This window comes from Triticum urartu, chromosome 1A (assembly GCF_056163025.1).
Source record: "Triticum urartu cultivar PI428250 chromosome 1A, HENAU_Tu73, whole genome shotgun sequence".
Taxonomy (NCBI): domain Eukaryota; kingdom Viridiplantae; phylum Streptophyta; class Magnoliopsida; order Poales; family Poaceae; genus Triticum; species Triticum urartu.
This window is the reverse complement of record NC_141873.1, coordinates 186634263-186651759: the sequence shown is the minus strand read 5'-3', so window position 1 is coordinate 186651759 and position 17497 is coordinate 186634263. Positions and strand designations below refer to the sequence as shown.

At 47.6% G+C, this 17497-nt stretch overlaps 1 long non-coding RNA gene across 1 annotated transcript; it reads right to left on the bottom strand.

Moving 5' to 3' along the window:
* Positions 1 to 9263: 9263 nt before the first annotated feature.
* Positions 9264 to 13102, bottom strand: LOC125532806 (uncharacterized). The gene is made up of 3 exons (XR_015599878.1): positions 12653 to 13102; positions 11110 to 11184; positions 9264 to 9551 (listed from the first exon to the last, which is right to left on the bottom strand). It is a non-coding gene; the product is annotated as an uncharacterized LOC125532806 (long non-coding RNA).
* Between the last annotated feature and the right edge of the window lie 4395 nt (positions 13103 to 17497).

The following is a 17497-nucleotide window of genomic DNA, read 5'->3' as shown; positions in this document are numbered from 1 at the left end:
AAGATTTACAACTTAGCGCATCAGCCATGACATTGGCTTTGCCCGGGGTGTAAGTTATTCCTAAATCGTAATCCGAGATCAACTCGACCCAACGTCTTTGCCTAAGATTCAAATCCAGTTGGGTGAAGATATATTTCAAACTTTGGTGATCAATGAAGGTCTCGCAACAATTACCGAGAAGGTAATGTCGCCAAGTTTTAAGTGCATGGACTACAGCTGCAAGCTCTAGATCATGTGTGGGATAATTTTCCTCATGTGGGTATAGTTGCCGTGAGGCATAGGCAATTACCTGACGATCTTGCATGAGTATGCAACCTAGTCCTTGTCGCGAGGCGTCGCAATAGATAATAAAGTCCTTGGAGAAATCTGGTGGTACCAGTACGGGAGCAGATGTCAGGCGTCTTTTCAGTTCCTGAAAGCTGAACTCGCACTATGGGGTCCACTCGAACTTTTTATCTTTCTTGAGGAGTTCAGCTAGCGGTTTAGCAACCTTGGAGAAATTCTCGACGAAGCGGCGGCAATAACTCGCTAAGCCAAGGAAGCTCCGAACTTGCTTGACCGTCTTAGGTGGAGTCCAATCAAGGACGGCTTGAACTCGCTCGGGATTGACAGCAATACCCTTACCAGAGATTACATGGCCTAGATAGGTCATTTCTGGCAACCAAAATTCACACTTGGAGAATTTGGCATAAAGGCGATGCTCTCGAAGTTTCGTCAATACCAGCCTTAGATGCTCGGCATGTTCCTCCTCACTCTTGGAGTAGATGAGTATATCATCGAGGTATACTACGACGAATTTATCCAAATACTCCATGAGGACTGAGTTCATTAACCGAGAGAAAGTGGCTGGGGCATTGGTTAAACCGAAGGACATGATGGTGTACTCGTATTGGCCATAACGAGTAACAAAGGCCGTTTTGGGAATGTCCCCGTTTCTGATTTTGATTTGATGGTAGCCCAACCTCAAATCCATCTTGGAAAAGACTGAGGATCCAGCGAGCTGATCATATCGATCGTTGATCCTAGGGAGCAGATACTTGTTCTTTATAGTGACCAAGTTGACAGGTCGGTAATCTACAACCATCCGATCCGTTCCATCCTTCTTCTTGACAAAGAGGACGGGGAAAGCCCAAGGGGAGGAACTAGGATGGATGAAACCCTTTTTCAAGGACTCATCGAGTTGGTTCTTAAGCTCGGCTAGTTCTAAGGGTGCCATCCTATAGGGTCTCCTAGAAATCGGAACGGTTCCTGGAACAAGGTCTATCACAAACTCGACATCCCTGTCAGGTAGAACACCTGGCAGTTCTTCTGGAAAGACATCCGGGAAGTCTCAGACTACCGGAATATCTTCAAGGTCTGGAAGGGGGTTGGCATTTAGGGAGTAAAGCTGGCGCTTGGCCACTCGAGTTAAGACATTGAGTATCTTGCCCTACGGGTGAGTAAGTTGAACGGTTCTAGTGGCACAATCAATCTTAGCATAATGAGCTGACATCCAGTCCATACCCAAGATTATGTTTATGTCCGAGGACTTGAGAGCTATTAAGGATGCAAGGAAGACAAGTCTATCAACAAGAATTTCATTCCCATCGCTTACTCTAGAAGTTTGCCATCTAGAGCCAGGGGTTTGAATTTCCATGGTAGTGGACATGTCACAGAATGTTGTGTTATGCAATCGAGCATAGCTCTCAGATATGAATGAATGAGATGCTCCAGTATCGAAAAGAACAGATGCCGGATGGCAATTAACAAAGAGCGTACCAAGGACGACGTTAGGATCCTCATGAGCCTCCTCAGCTGAGACATAGTTGACATGGCCACGTGCAGTGGTGGCTGGCTTGGCATAGAATGTCTTTCCCGCTGGCTTACCACGGCCAACTGACTTTCCAGACTGATTGGGGTTGTTGTTCTGAGGACACTCTCGACTATAGTGACCCGGCTCTCCACACTTGAAACATGTCCCAACATTGGGGCGTTGAGTAGCATTAGCAGCGGGGCCACCATAGGGCTTGGGCGGTGCAAATTGCTGGTTGGGACGAGGCGCCTCAAAGGATGGCCTCGGAATGAACCTGGATGGCAGTGCCGTGCTTGGAATCCACACCCGGCGCTTCTGAGATCCAGAGCCGGATGAAGAACCAAAATCACGAGAGTGCTTGCGTGAAGCGTCATAGTCAGACTGGCCTGTCTCAGCACTTATGGCTTTATTGACCAACTTCTGAAAGGAGGTGCACTTGTGTAGACGAAGATCGCGGCAAAGCTCAGGGCTAAGTCCCTTGCGGAACCTTGCCTGCTTCTTAGCGTCGGTGGATACCTCTTCAGGAGCATATCATGCCAGATTCCCAAATTCACGACTATATGCATCCACAATCAGTCTTCCTTAGGTGAAATTGCAGAACTCCTCCCTCTTGCGATCTATGAGACCTTCCGATGTGATGCTCACGGAAAGCCTCACTGAATTTAGCCCAAGTAGTGATTTGGCTGACCGGGCGCATAGCCTCAAAGTTTTCCCACCAAAGGCTAGCAGGGCCTTCGAGGTGATAGGCAGCATTGGTAACCTTATCAACTTCGGCTACGTTGGCAGAACGTAGCTTGTGTGTGATGCTGCGGAGCCAGTCATCCGTGTCGAGGGGCTCGACGGAATGATTACACTTTGGTGGGTACAACTTGATAAAGTCATTGATTGACAACAAGTCATTTCGCTGATGGCGTGCAGTGTTCTGGTCAATCCGCTCTAGCAAGCGGTTAGTCTCACACTTATTTCTTTTCGCCTCCAGCATTACTTCGTCCAGAGAAGGCGGGTGAGGCAGATTTTCACCCCTAGCTGCACTGGCTTCCCCCTGCTCCGGGGCAGCAGGGTTGCTGCGGGTGTTGACCATCCTAGGAGAAAACAAGACAACGGTTTAGATAAGGATGGCACAAACTTAGCAAGGAAGTGCAGAATGTAATGGATAACATGGAATGCTAAGATGTTCATTGCATGACATGGTAATATAGAAACTACCATATATATACCATTGGTCATACACACCGTACATAGTTTAGTACAAGCCCAGGCTAAAGTACAACTACGGTGAAAGACATTACATCTCATCGAAGGTATTCCAAGCTCCTATACATTATTTTTCTACACCTCCGGAGCGTGATACACACCAAGTCGTATCCCACGGGTCACGCAGGACTGTGGAGAATACAACTATTACAATACTAGTGAAACTACTACTAGCTCAGACGGCTCCATAGTAATCCTCATAGAAGTCACCACCAAAGCCTGGAAGTGGAACATCATCATCTGGGAACAGACGGTCCTGCAGAGCCTGTGGACCATAGGGGCTCGGATGTGGCCTTGGTCCCATAGGTGGTGGCAGACGGGGACCACGAGGAGGGGTGATGCCTCCTACATCGCGCCACTCCATACAATCTGGCAATCCAGACCGTACAGGGTATAGATCCCTCAGGTCCATGTATCCTGCCTGTACCGCAGGTGCAAACCGAGTCAAAGTGGCGCAGTGATCAGCACGAGAGTTGAAAAGCTCCATATGCAAGGCCCAATTTTCACAGTCCTTATCCTCGAGCATCTCGGCAGTGGTGTGGAGTAGTGACTCCTCATGTGTAGAGTCATAGTACAAAGCCTGATAGTACCCCTGTGCTCCAGGAAGTGAGGCTGGCATGTAACGGAAATCGGTGTTCTGTAGCAAGGCAGTCCTGGCTCGAATGATAGTCATCATTGAATAGGCTGCATCCTGCACAGACATCTCAATAGTGACCCCAAGTCTATAGGAATAGTGAAGGGGCTCCGTGGCTCCAGGATAAGAGGGATATATCCTGACGGTACATAGATACTGGCTCTGGTTGAAGTCTCTGAACTGCTCCTCGACGGTATATTCCGGATACCACCGATAACCTGACTCGACCATCACTCGAACCAACATGGCTGTGTGGCCGGGCACATCGAAGCACCGGGTAAGACGAACCACTTGGTTCTGTGAATGGGTGTCCATCTGAAACCACAGAATAATGCAAAGGCATTAGAATTTTCTAGGGCAAATCGGACAGCATGACGGCTGTAAATGCTCAGAAAAAGATTTGATACATCCACAACAGTTTGCAATACCACTCAACAACATCATATCAAGGTTCCGATTCAACTGGCAACATACTAAAAGTAGTAGAAACTGTACTGTGGCTGGTAACAACAATCCTATAAGCTACTACGGATTAGTAACACGTGAACCTGATAGAAGAAGAGAGCCTAGTCCTTAACCCACGTTGAATGAGAAGAGAATGACTCAGATCAGAGGGCATAAGGTAAAGGAGTAAAAGAGCCTTACGTTCCCTCCCACAATCAATTCCCCTACATATAACTAAAGCATTTCTAGACTCGACATCGACCAGTTTGGCTCAACGAACCTAGAGGCAGTCCGGCTCTGATGCCAACGCTGTCAGGACCCCGATTCCATGTCACATCGATCTAGCCGGTAACACCTCATATCACATTGCGGCCTCACACACGGTATCCCCACGGGTGTCGCCTTACCATGGCCCGGGACCGTTTGCGCCTTTTGGCTCACGTATATGATAGTGTCGCTAGCATCCATATGACAGAGAAACCGGCCGACATGGCTAGTCGTGAACCCAAAGCGGCACAGACCTATGGAGACAGGCATACATGAATCACATCGAGCATGTCGGTCAACAGCGTGTTAATCCGGGCTGTAGCACTGGGCTAACAGGACTCCGGGGAACCCGGGCTGTAGCAGGCTAGGCAGGACTCCGGATGTCACCGCGTGACATTTCCCCGAAGGGACAGACATAGGAACGAAGTGAAACACATGCCGGTCAGTCAAGTGTCCTGAGCAGTAGTGCAGGGCTAGTAGGACTCCGGTGAACCGGGCTGTAGCAGACTACTATGGCTCGAGGAGCACTAGACTACATTTCCCCATAAGAGAGGCTGCCAAGGATAAACAACTAGATTGTCGGATCCCACACATACCAAGCATTTCAATCATACACATAGTATGCTCGATATGTGCAAATACAACATGGCATCACAACAAAACTCTACAACTCAAGTACTTTATTTAAAGGCTCCAGAGAGCCATACATAAGATGTTCATACAGGTAGGGGTCACATGACCCGACACTCAAGTCATACAAGAATACAAGCACATGCGGAAGCAAATAGTCTGAGTACAAACACTAGAAAGAAAGAAGGCTTCTCGAAGCCTGTCTATCTACATAGGGCCATCCATGGCCAGGATCACCACCTGGGTGGCAAGTCACTCATCGACGTCGAGATCTACATAAAACCCATCGGAGGGGGCGGTGTTTTCATCTTAAAACAGTAATTAAAGCAAACATGAGTACAAAGGTACTCAACAAGTCTTACATCAGAACCTACTATACATGCTCATTCTCAAGAAGGTGGTGGAGTTATTGCAGCAAGCCAGCTTTGACTCTTGGCTAAGCTATCCTATGAGACACCATTACTAAAATAGTTTTCGCACACGAGTCCACTAATCACCAACACAATACTCCACCGGGGATCCTCCCTCATCATCCTACGAGAGGACCATCCTCGGTACTCACAATTATCTTGAGTCTTTTAGTAGTAACCATTAACTTGAGTATGAACTGTATAGGCAACCAAGTAGTCCTTTACTACGGACGCGGCTATTCGAATAGTTTTATACCCTGCAGGGGTGTACTTCGTCACACATGTTTCCACCACATAGCGTCTGCACACGACATGTGCTCGGCAGACTTCAAGCGAAAGCCGACGTGGATGTAGACCACGACCTGACTAACCGCACAAGTCTCTAGTCCAGGTTTATCACCTATTTGGGTTCCATCCGCAAGGAAATCTGGCCGAGGTGTCCTCAACGGCTCCAAACGATGTGTACAGGGCCCCGAGACGCCAAACGGGGCGCCCGGCATACCCGGCCACAGTGTATCTACCGCGTCATAGCCTACCCCTAGGGTTAGCACTACGCACGGCCGCCAACACATAACCTACAAACACTAGAAACTAGTTGCAACTCCTGGACAGAGGACGAGAGGGGTCAGTAAGTCGAGCGGGGTCATATTTCAGGGCCCAATGTGTGGTAGTAGCTGAATCTTAAATCACACATACATATCTCAGTTCATATGGACGGCCTCAATGAAACAAACCACCATGTACTCCTACATGGCCTCTCATCGATACCTTTACCAAATCATGTTCGACACATCTCTCACATTACCGACATAATCATTTCACTCTAGCCCATCACCCAGATGAACCAGACCTAACACAACTCTAAGCATAGCACGCATAGCAAGGTAGGAAACACAAACATGGCCCAATAAACTCCTACACATGATAGTGGGTTTCATCTAGTTACTGTGGCAATGACAGGTCATGCAGAGGATTAGGGTTCAACTACCGTAGCACACATCAATTTGAAACGTTGTTGTATTAATGCAGTAAATGAGAGCAGAGGCGAGCACATGGGATTGTATCGATATGATCAATGGGGTCGCTTGCCTGATGGAGTTGTTGTAGGGTACTGCCCTTCAGTTGGATACTCGGAGATATCCTCGGAGGCAGAACCTACCACAAAGGACACACAGAACATAATCAACACATGGCAATATGCAACAATATGATGCATGCTATGACGTGGAAAAATGATGTGTCCTTACTAATGCAATGTGAAACAAGTTTAAATGGGTCCATTTGAATCAAAGATTCAAATGAAAGCTTAAGTTCTTATGCATAATAAGTGTATTAGCTTGTTTCACCTAAACAACAAGGTTAAAGAGTTTTTTCATGCATGAAACCATTACAGATGGATAGATTGATTTTTTCTGATCATTTTTCATATATAATTTGTTTGATTTGGAGCTATGGTTGATTTTCTGTGATTTTTAGAAGTTTTGGCTATTTTCTGGAATTTCCTATCTAAAAATAATTCCAGAAAATAAATAATTGCTTCAGCAGTGCGTCACTGTGACGTCAGCGAGTCAAAGGCGCCAGCCCAGGTCAAACCTTACTGGTGGGCCCCATCTGTTAGTGTCTCAGCTAACTAACAGGATTAAGTTAATACTAACTAACTGTCAGTGGGGCCTGGGCCCACATGTCAGTGACTTAAACTAACTCAAATTAGTTAGCACTAATCCTAACCTAACTAACAGGCCGGCCCCACCTGTCATAGGCTCAGGGGAGGAGTCAACCTGGGCCCACAGGGGTCAAACGTGGTCAACTCACCGGCGGCTTGACGCCGGCGACGACAGACATGGCGGAGGGGCTCGGGTTTGCGTCTCTGGCGACCATATCGACGGCGGAGTGCAGCTACGTGACGCGGGGAGCGAGCCGCGTCGTTTGGTGGTGGAAGTGGAGCTCGGGGTGGCCGGGAACGACGCCGACGACGACCTTAGCGGTCGCCGGAGCTCGGGTGAAGATGAACCCGAGGCTACGGGGCACGGCGAGGCACGTGGAGCGGTGCTACGGGCTGCTTGGGCTGCGACGAACGCGATGGCGTGCTCAGAATTGAGCCAGCATGGTTGTGGCCACAACGGCGACGTGCAGAGGCGGCGACGCGTGCGGGCGAGCTCGGTGTGGTCGCTGTGGTGCACAAGAAGGCAAACAGGGAGGATGGGGAGGTGCATCAGCTCACGGCGGTGACGTAGGAGCAGACGACGCGGTCGGGGACGAGCTGATGCGGTGGCGACGACGAAGGGGATCTGCGGTGGTGCTCGGTGAAGTCGAGCTCGAAGAAGACGAAGCAGGGTGCGCGAGCGCTCGGGGCTCGGGCTGCTCGACGGAGAGGACGGTGGCAGAGCTCGTGGACACAACGGGGTGGCGCGAGGACGACGGTGGACGTGAGAACTACGGTGGCGTGGCTGCGGCCGCGTCGGCCATGGCTTCGGGGGAGCAAGGAAGAGAGCAGGGGGAAGGAATGAGGTGTCCAGGGGGTAGGGGCGGCGCCGCGGAGGCGTTTCGAGGCGTCGCGCTGGCGCGGGCGACGGCAGGCAGGCACGGAGGTGGCGTGGCGAGCTCGGCGGCGTCGCGGTGTCCCTCCTCTGCCTACTGGCAGAGGTAGGTGATGACTGGCACGGGCCAGATGGGCCGGGCCAGCCAGGTAAGTGGCATGTGGCCTTTCTCTCTCTCTCTCTCTCTCTCTCTCTCTTTTTCTGTTTTGTTTTCTTTTTCTATTTTTCTGTAACTGTTGGGCTTTATTAAAAATAGCTAGGCACTTACAAAAATCCTGAAAATAATCAGTCTCTATTTAGATTATTTCCAACAACCCACACTTATTTCCAGAATTATTTGAGCATTTAAAATATTTTATAGCATTTAAATGCCCATATTCAAATACTTATGATTTAATTCAAAGAATCCAGAATGTCCTAGAAAGGAGTGCACCATTTTTTCCAGGGGTTTTAGCCCAATCCAGAAATGATGAATATTTTGTGAAGGGCATTTTGGGTTCATTGAAAATAATTTTAGTAACCCTAGTTGTTTCCAGGGGGGTGATGGGGGTTCTGTTATCCCCATTTCAAGTTTATGTAAAAGTAGACATGATGCAACACTCTAATGCATGAACTAGCTAGGGTGTGACATCCTCTCAAACCCTAGTTCATCTCTTGTATCCAATCTTTGTCTCAAAACCTCAGATTGGTACCTGTGGGTTGCTAGTAGTGTTGATTACTCCTTGTAGTTGATGCTAGTTGGTTTACTTGGTGGAAGATGATATGTTCAGATCCTTTATGCATATTAATATCCCTTTGATTATGAACATGAATATGGTTTGTGAGTTGTTATGTTTGTTCCTGAGGACATGGGAGAAGTCTTGCTATAAGTAGTCATGTGAATTTGGTATTCGTTCGATATTTTGATGAGATGTATGTTGTCTATCCTCTAGTGGTGTCATGCGAACGTTGACTACATGACACTTCACCACTGTTTGGGCCTAGTGGAAGGCATTGGGAAGTAATAAGTAGATGATGGGTTGCTAGAGTGACATAAGCTTAAACCCTAGTTTATGAGTTGCTTCGTAAGGGGCTGATCTGGATCCATATGTTTCATGCTATGGTTAGGTTTACCTTAATACTTCTTTTGTACTTGCGGATGCTTGGAAGATGGTTAATCATAAGTGGGATGCTTGTCCAAGGAAGGGCAGTACGGTGGCGCCCCTGACTCAATCGTACACTAATCATAAAGCAAATGTGTACGATCTAGATCAAGGACTCACGAGAAGATATCACAACACAACTCTAGACACAAATTAAAATAATACAAGCTTTATATTACAAGCCAGGGGGCTCGAGGGCTCGAATACATAAGCTCGAATACACAAGAGTCAACGGAAGCATCAATATCTGAGAACAGACATAAGTTAAACAAGTTTGCCTTAAGAAGGCTAGCACAAAAACATTTATGATCGAAAAGGCAAGGCCTCCTGCCTGGGAGCCTCCTAACTACTCCAAGTCATCAGCGGGCGTCACGTTGTAGTAGGCACCCTCGGGGTAGTAGTAATTATCAATGGTTTCGTCTGGCTCCTGGGATCCGTCAACTGGTCGCAACAATCGGGTATGGGGGAAAAAGAGGTAGCAAAGCAACCGTGAGTACTCATCCAAAGTACTCGCAAGACTTACATCAGATCTAAACTAAGTATGCATCTGTATCAAATGATAAGGGATGTATCTGTGGACTAAACTGCAGAATGCCAGAAGAGAAGGGGAAAGCCTAGCCTATCGAAGACTAGCATCTTCAAGCATCTTCAAGTATCTTGCAGCATTTAGAAGAGTACAGATCAACATAATGTAAAGTAGTAGTAGTGTTATCAACTTCGGCCAGAGATCCTTTCTCGACTCCCTGCGAGAAAGCAATCCCAAAGCCATACTATCAATTTCTCATATCCATTTCTCATCTCAAGTATCCAGTTCTAGTTGTATCGATCGGGATAGAACTCCAATTGTCCGTTACCATAGGACGGTCTATCGATAGATGTTTTCTTCCCTACAGGGGTGCACCAACTTACACACCACACTCGATTAACTCCGGCCGGACAAACTTTCTTGGGTCATGCCCGGCCTCGGCCAAACAATACGCCGCAACCTGACCTAGGCTTAATAGAGAGGTCAAGCATGCCGGACTAAACCTATGCCCCCAGGGGTCTTGGGCCATCACCCCGGGAACTCCTGCATGTTGCGTGGGCGGCCGGTGAGCAGACGTAGCTACCTCCTTAAAAAGGTAGGAGCTTACCAGTCCAACCCGGCGCGCGCCGCTCAATCACATGACGTCTATTAAGCTTTGGCAGAGGCCCCTCAGATGAAATATCCAAATCTTAGTGGATTAGTAACGCGCGGTAACAAGCAGATACTCACAAAAGATGTGACCCCGTCGCCCCGTCTCGAGTACTTGCGGCAAGGGCTAAGAATGCCCGGCCACGCCTCGTAATTATCTAGCGGTCACCTTCCAGGTCAATCCAACTTCACATCACTCGCTATTAAGCTTGCGCGGGTACCCCTCAGGGCTGACCCGTCTTTAGTAACATGGTTTAGTGTAAAGTCATAGTAACCATAGTAACTGTGTGTCTAACACCAAAGGGGAAACCCGAGGAATCACCCCCGATGAATTCCACTCGATGTTATCATCAAGGTGAATGTAAGAGGATCCACCCTCGAGGTTCACACTTGAGGGGTTGCACGACAGAGCCGTAACGGAAGTGGTTAAGGAGGAAATCACCCTCGATGACCTCGACCGTATAGCTACACTACAGAGATCTCATCAGGAGTGATGTAAGAGGTTCCACCCTCGGCACTCGATGGTAACTCTGCAGAGTCGTACAACTAGGGGGGTGATGTGCGGTGTCGGGGCCTGGACGTCGATCATGTTGATCGAGTCATCGAACATAAAGTGAGGTAACTGGGACAAGGTGGGATCACTGATGGATCTCTAACCAACCTATACTAAGCAGTTTAGGATAAGCAGGTAAGGTACGAAAGGAGGTAACAAAAACGGGCTATGCATCAGAGTAGGATCATACATAAAGAAGTAGCAGTTCTAATGCAAGCATGAGAGGGAAAGAAATGGGCGATATCAGAATGCTCAAGGGGGGGTATGCTTGCCTGGAAACTCTGTTGTAAAGGAAGAAGTGACGTCGGAGATGTAGTCGGTCACAGGGGCAGCATCGGTCTCGGGGTCTACCGGAGAGAAGAGGCAAAAGAAACAGTAAATATAAGCAAACAGATACAACACTAAGAATAACATGGTAATACGTGGTGTTAGGGGTGAACTAACGTAGTACTACACGTTGCAGACGGAGAGGGAAAACATCTGGAGAGGTTTTCCCGGCGTTTGGCTTTTTCCGGACAAATGAAAGAGAGGGGACGGTTCCATGTTCATCATGCTAGGAGTACATGACATATGAACGGACCACGTAATTGGATTCGTTGGATTTTTCTGAGCAACTTTCATATATAAAACATTTTCATCCGAGCTACGGTTTATTTTATATTAATTTTTTCAGTTTAAAGATATTCTGAAAATATTGTCAATTCAAAACAAAACAGAATTTACTAAGTGTATCCAGAAGTACACCCACTGAGAGACTTACTGGTGGGCCTGGTCAACTGCTGCATCAGCAGTTGAATAGTCACATTTGACTGGTCGAAGGGCTGACCGGGGTCCACCTGTCAGTGACTAGACTTTAGTTAGACTTTAATTAAATGGGTTTAATTAGCAGTGGGGGCTACTGGTCATAGGGCCATCTAACTAATTTAGCTAATAAAAGAAATAAACTAATAGGGGGCTAATTCCCCAATAGCCAGGCCGGTCTCAGCAGGCACCAGGGACGGCTTGCTCGTGCACGGCCATGGCGGAGGCCCTGGGCGCGGTCGACTGGAGCGGCAACAAGGTCTCGGGTGGGCGCGCACGGGGCTCAGGCTGGCGAGCGAGCGAAGCGCGGCGGCCATCAGTAGGGGATGTGGGCCGTGGCAGACTGCAGCGGGCAGGCGCGGAAGTGCGGGGCGAGGGCCGGCGTGACGACGGAGCCACGATGACGACGGTTGAAGGCGGGCGTAGGGCAGGGGCGGCCCGTGGGAGAACGGGGAGCACAGGGGACGGCTCCGACACGCCTGGGGGAGGGGTGGCCGGAGGCGGGGCGGCCGGCAGCCGATAGCAGACGGGAGGAGGGGTGCGCGGGCGCTCACGACGCGCACGGGCGAGCGCGGGGAAGCGATGCGGCGGCGGCAAGGCAGCGCAGGCGCGTGCGGGCCGGAGGACACATGCGGCAGTGGGCGTCCAGGGAGCGGGGTGGTGCTGGGCAGCAGCAGCAGCCGCACAACAGCAGCAAGCACGGGAGCAGGCGGGTGGGAGCCGCAGGGAAGCAGCGGTAGCGCAAGCAGCAGGGAAGGGAGGCGAGGCCACACGGCGGCGCGCGCGAGACGTCTCAGCCAGGCGAGCATGAGGCACGGTCGGGCGTGGGGCTGTGTAGGCGCACGCGAGGCCACGACCAGAGAGTGCCCCGGGCCGGCCAAGACGCGACACATGTTAGGTAGGGTGCAGGCGAGGGTGAGAGTCGGTGGCTTCGGTCGCGATGGTGAGCATCGTTAGCAGCCGCATCGAACAGCAATTCAAATAGCGGGAAGAGGGAAAAGAAATGAAGCTCACCGAGGAGCACAAGGGGGCTCGGTGGAAGGCATAGTAGCAGCAGACGGAGCAGATCGAAGAATCAGAGTCCGACGGTTGCAGAGGAAGAAGAAGGCGGCGACCTTGTGATGTACGGCTCCCACTCGAAATCGATGTCCGGGGTAGACGTATTCGTCGGTGATGGTCCTTCCGGACAACTCCTCCAGCGCCGGGAGCTCGATGGCCGTGTCCATGGCGACAGCAAGACGACGGTGGCGGCGGACATGTTTGTGGCGGAGGGTAGCGGAGCGAGGAGGAGAAGCTAGGGTTCGGTCGAGGGGGCCGCGGGGAAAGCTTTGTAGGAGGCCAGGGGGCGTGGATGGCCGCCACGCACGGCCATCGCCGGCGGATGGACGCCACGACTCCCCTCCGTGCCTCCTGGAGCGGGAGGAAGGGGAAAACCCAGGTGGACTGGGCCTCCTCTGACACTAAGGCCCAATCAGTATTAGGTTTAGGCCCTTTTCTTTTCTTCCTATTTTTCAATTTTTATTTTATTTATTTGAGCTACTGTTTTCTATTTATTTTAGCTACAAAATAAATTTTTGTTAACTATGAAACTTTGCACATAAAACCTAGTCCACACTATAAGGCTGCACAAAAAGTTTGAGGCCAAAAGGAACCGTTCAAATTTGTAATAGAATTAAAAAATGTGTTTATCTGAAAATGCTGCTCCACTAAATTAATTTCAGGGGAAATTTTGGGAAACCAAACGAGTTTGGTCCCAACATGACAAATACATAGGGATTATTTGCCAGACTTTGAACATTTTAGTTTTCAGGTTTGGCAAATATGATTTTTTGACTTTAGATTGGATTTGAATTTGAATTTTGATTTGGATCAAGTGAAGATTAACAACAGTAACATGATGACATGGCACCATTAACATGGGATTACTGTAGCAGGATACTGCAGGTGTTACAAATCTCCTCGACTACAAGAAATCTCATCCCAAGATTTAAGTGGTGGAGTAAGGGGGAAAGACTCGGGAAGGATGGAGCTCAACACAAGATAGTTACCTCGGGACTATCCCAGTAACGTGGCAAAGAGGCATCTCTCGAGTTGGAATTCAAGAAATTCGCCGAGAGCAAGGTAAGAAGGTGCAATAAGAAATTTCAAGCTGATAGGGAATCGTTTGTTGCCTGAAACAGAATGTGAAAGGGGTTCGGAGCAATGAAGAAAAATGTTGCATATTATACCGGAATGAAAAAATGGCAGGGAAATTAGCATCGTGAATTACATACGAAGCCAAGCATAAGGGATAACTTTGGCAACTGGGGGTGTATAAGAGAGTCAGGTTTCAATCATGTGGAACTGTGGGTTATGGGCCCACCATGTGGGTTAAAAGAAGGAAGGGTGTTGACATCTTGCACGGTCATGATAGCAAGGCATGTCAGATAATAACCAGTCAGTTATGTTGGCAGCATCATTGGTACCAAGGCGAGGGGCGAAGAGAACCATTTTCCTGCTCGTTGAAACGAGGCGGACCAATAGGCAAGGTCCTCGTCCATCAGTGGTTACCGGAATGTCATCAACAATAGTAACAGGGTTACACTAGACAGGATGGTACAATGTGGTGTTTACATAAGTAGAAGAATGTTACTGCTTAGATCATATAGATCACAATAAAGGTTAAACAAAACAATGGAAAAGGAAAATTTGATCATCAGATTAAGCAGAACAATGGAATGGGAAATGTGTTTAAACACATATTTCAGGGGTATAGCCTTTCCAAGGACAAGCAGAGCATGATATCCATGACAGGATATAACGTAGAAAACCATTTAGCTTAGGGGAGAGGAAGTTCATGACATTACCCAAACAACGATGTTTGAAAAATTGATAAAGGAAATTTAGCATGGTGCTTCAAAAGTTCTTATTGGAGATCGGATTAACCACAGACTTGCTTCGAGATAGCATTGACATGGTTTCAAGCAAAGAGCGGACTTTGGATACACCAAGGATCCATCGGAAACAACTTAGAAAATAAGTCATACAATTTTAGCAGGGAGAAGATGAGGGTGTGGCCGACGGGCTCAGCCACAATCCATCGACAGGCCAAAAAGGATGTATTTCCAAAATTATATGAACAAGTTTGTGTTGGGGAAGGCAAGAATGTTGTCGATGATATCATAAATCATCGAGGGGAAGGATTGTATTTCTCATCATGAATTCGATTGATATCCTGGAAAAGCTCAGAATGTTGATGATGATCACGACACATTTGGCGAGAGATTTCATGAAGATGTAATTGATCGACGATGACATCCAGTCAAAGGAATGATGAAGCGAAAGGTTATTGGAACCATGGGTACGACACAAACTCGGAATTAAGCTTGCTGTTCAAGGCGAAATGATAAGATGAGGAAGATCGACGTAAGCTTAGCTTATCGTCAGAAGTTGCTCCGGGCATAAGGACCAATAGCACAGTTAAAAGTTGACACGATAAAAATATAGCCGATCAGGCTAGGAATGATGTGATGGGGTATAAAGCTTCCCAGTATCAAGTACTAGGTGTAATGCCAGAAGGTAAATCGGAGTAGAGGTTGGACGGGGGAAATGATTCACAGAGGATAAGTAATTTTAACTTACCCAGTAAATGGGATCAAGGAGGAAATATGGTTGGGACCATAACTGCAAGGGATCCAATTTACGATACCGGAAGAATTATTCAAATGATTAAATATCCTTGCAAGAAGCTTTCATGATAAGGTCGACTCCCACTTCTACAATGCAAAACCTTTCATTTTACTTCTCGCTCTTGATGAAGCTGTAGTATTGAAATTTTATCTGACGAAAAGCCAGTAGAGTATAACCCGCATAACTTTCGAGTTCACACAGATTAGGGAAGGCATAGGTTCAACCCATCGGGGCATCTTAGGAACATATATCATATATTTCAAGAATAAATAACACAAGCTCGGTAGTAGAGAAAGCTTGAGAAAGCAGAGGATACAATTTACCAAAAGCATTATGTATCCATGGAATGGCTCACGAGGTTATTGAATATGAATGACACTGCCGGATAATAATCCAACAAGGGGCCTTATGGTCTACAACAGAGTTGTAGCGAGTATCGGTACTCTATCAGAGGGAGAAGGAATGAAAGGGCATCAGATTAAAGATATAACTGACTAATTCAAAGCTCAAATGCAAAGGAACTATCATTTCCAAATAAGGGGATCAGAAGCCAACGCTCTGATTGAGAATGGATAGGTTGAGTAGGCTTACGGGTACAATCGATGGCAATTTGATCAGTCAAGATCCAACTCATGCTTAAAATGACGTTTGAGCCGGAAGGGTGAATTCTAGGATCTGGTTGAGGATTGCGAGCATTCACCATATTGAATCAACAGACTCAAAATGATAAAGACAAAGGAGTGCCGATAAGATTACGAGATTTATGGCATTAACCATAACGCAAGCAAGCAAGAATTTCAGGAGCAATAGGCTCCTCAGGATTTTCGGAAGACCGAATGGTATTTCGAAGACTTTTGTGAAATACATGAATCATCTGGGAATGAGAGAATACTCGATAAGTGCGAGAAATTATCCGTAGGGGTATTCAGGTGGCAAAGAACTGCAAGGCAGTAGGCACAAAGTAGTCTCGGAACAATAGGGAGAATTTTGGTGTATCTTGTAATAACAAGATCAACTTAGGATGAATGTATGAACGACAAATGTAGGTAGTTATTCATAAGGATACATCGGTGGCAGGGAATTGTAAAAGCGATGGCACATAGTCTCGAAAGAACATCATCGAGTGTCTTTGGAATCTTCTGGTAAAGCAAGCGATCGTTCGGGCCGAGGGGCTCTCCGAGAGAAAGTATTTACGAGAACCTAGAGTTAGAGTTAGAGTTAGCAAGTCATTTAACCCGAATAGGAGATAGATTTCAAAAAAACCCGAATAGGAGAGAGATCAGAGTCCCAGAGTATAGATGAGGGGTAGAAGATCCTAATACCATCCAATGGCGACGTGGTCCCGTAAGACCCACATCCATGTTAGTAAGTCAGGTTTTTCAGCGACTAGAATCAACTTCGGCCAAGGAGTTGGAAAGGGGGATCCTACAGGCAGTCGGCTCTGATACCAACTTGTGGCGCCCCCGACTCAATCGTGCACTAATGATACACGCAAATGTGTACGATCAAGATCAAGGACTCACGGGAAGATATCACAACTCAACTCTATACACAAATTAAAATAATACAAGCTTTATATTACAAGCCAGGGGCCTCGAGGGTTCGATTACATAAGCTCGAATACACAAGAGTCAACGGAAGCATCAATATCTGAGAACAGACATAAGTTAAACAAGTTTGCCTTAAGAAGGCTAGCACAAAAACATCTACGATCGAAAAGGCAAGGCATCCTTCCTGGGAGCCTCCTAACTACTCGAAGTCGTCAACGGCTGTCACATTGTAGTAGGCACCCTCGGGATAGTAGTAATCATCAGTGGTGTCGTCTGGCTCCTAGGATCCGTCAACTGGTCGCAACAATCTGGTATGGGGGAAAAGAGGTAGCAAAACAACTGGGAGTACTCATCCAAAGTACTCGCAAGACTTACATCAGACCTAAACTAAGTATGCATCTGTATCAAAGGATAAGGGTTGTATCTGTGGACTAAAATGCAGAATGACAGAAGAGAAGGGGAAAGCCTAGCCTATTGAAGACTAGCATCTTCAAGCATCTTCAAGCATCTTGCAGCATTTAGAAGAGTACATATCAACATAATGTAAAGTAGTAGTAGTGTTATCAACCTCGGCCAGAGATCCTTTCTCGACTCCTTGCGAGAAAGCAATCCTAGAGCCATACTATCCATTTCTCATCTC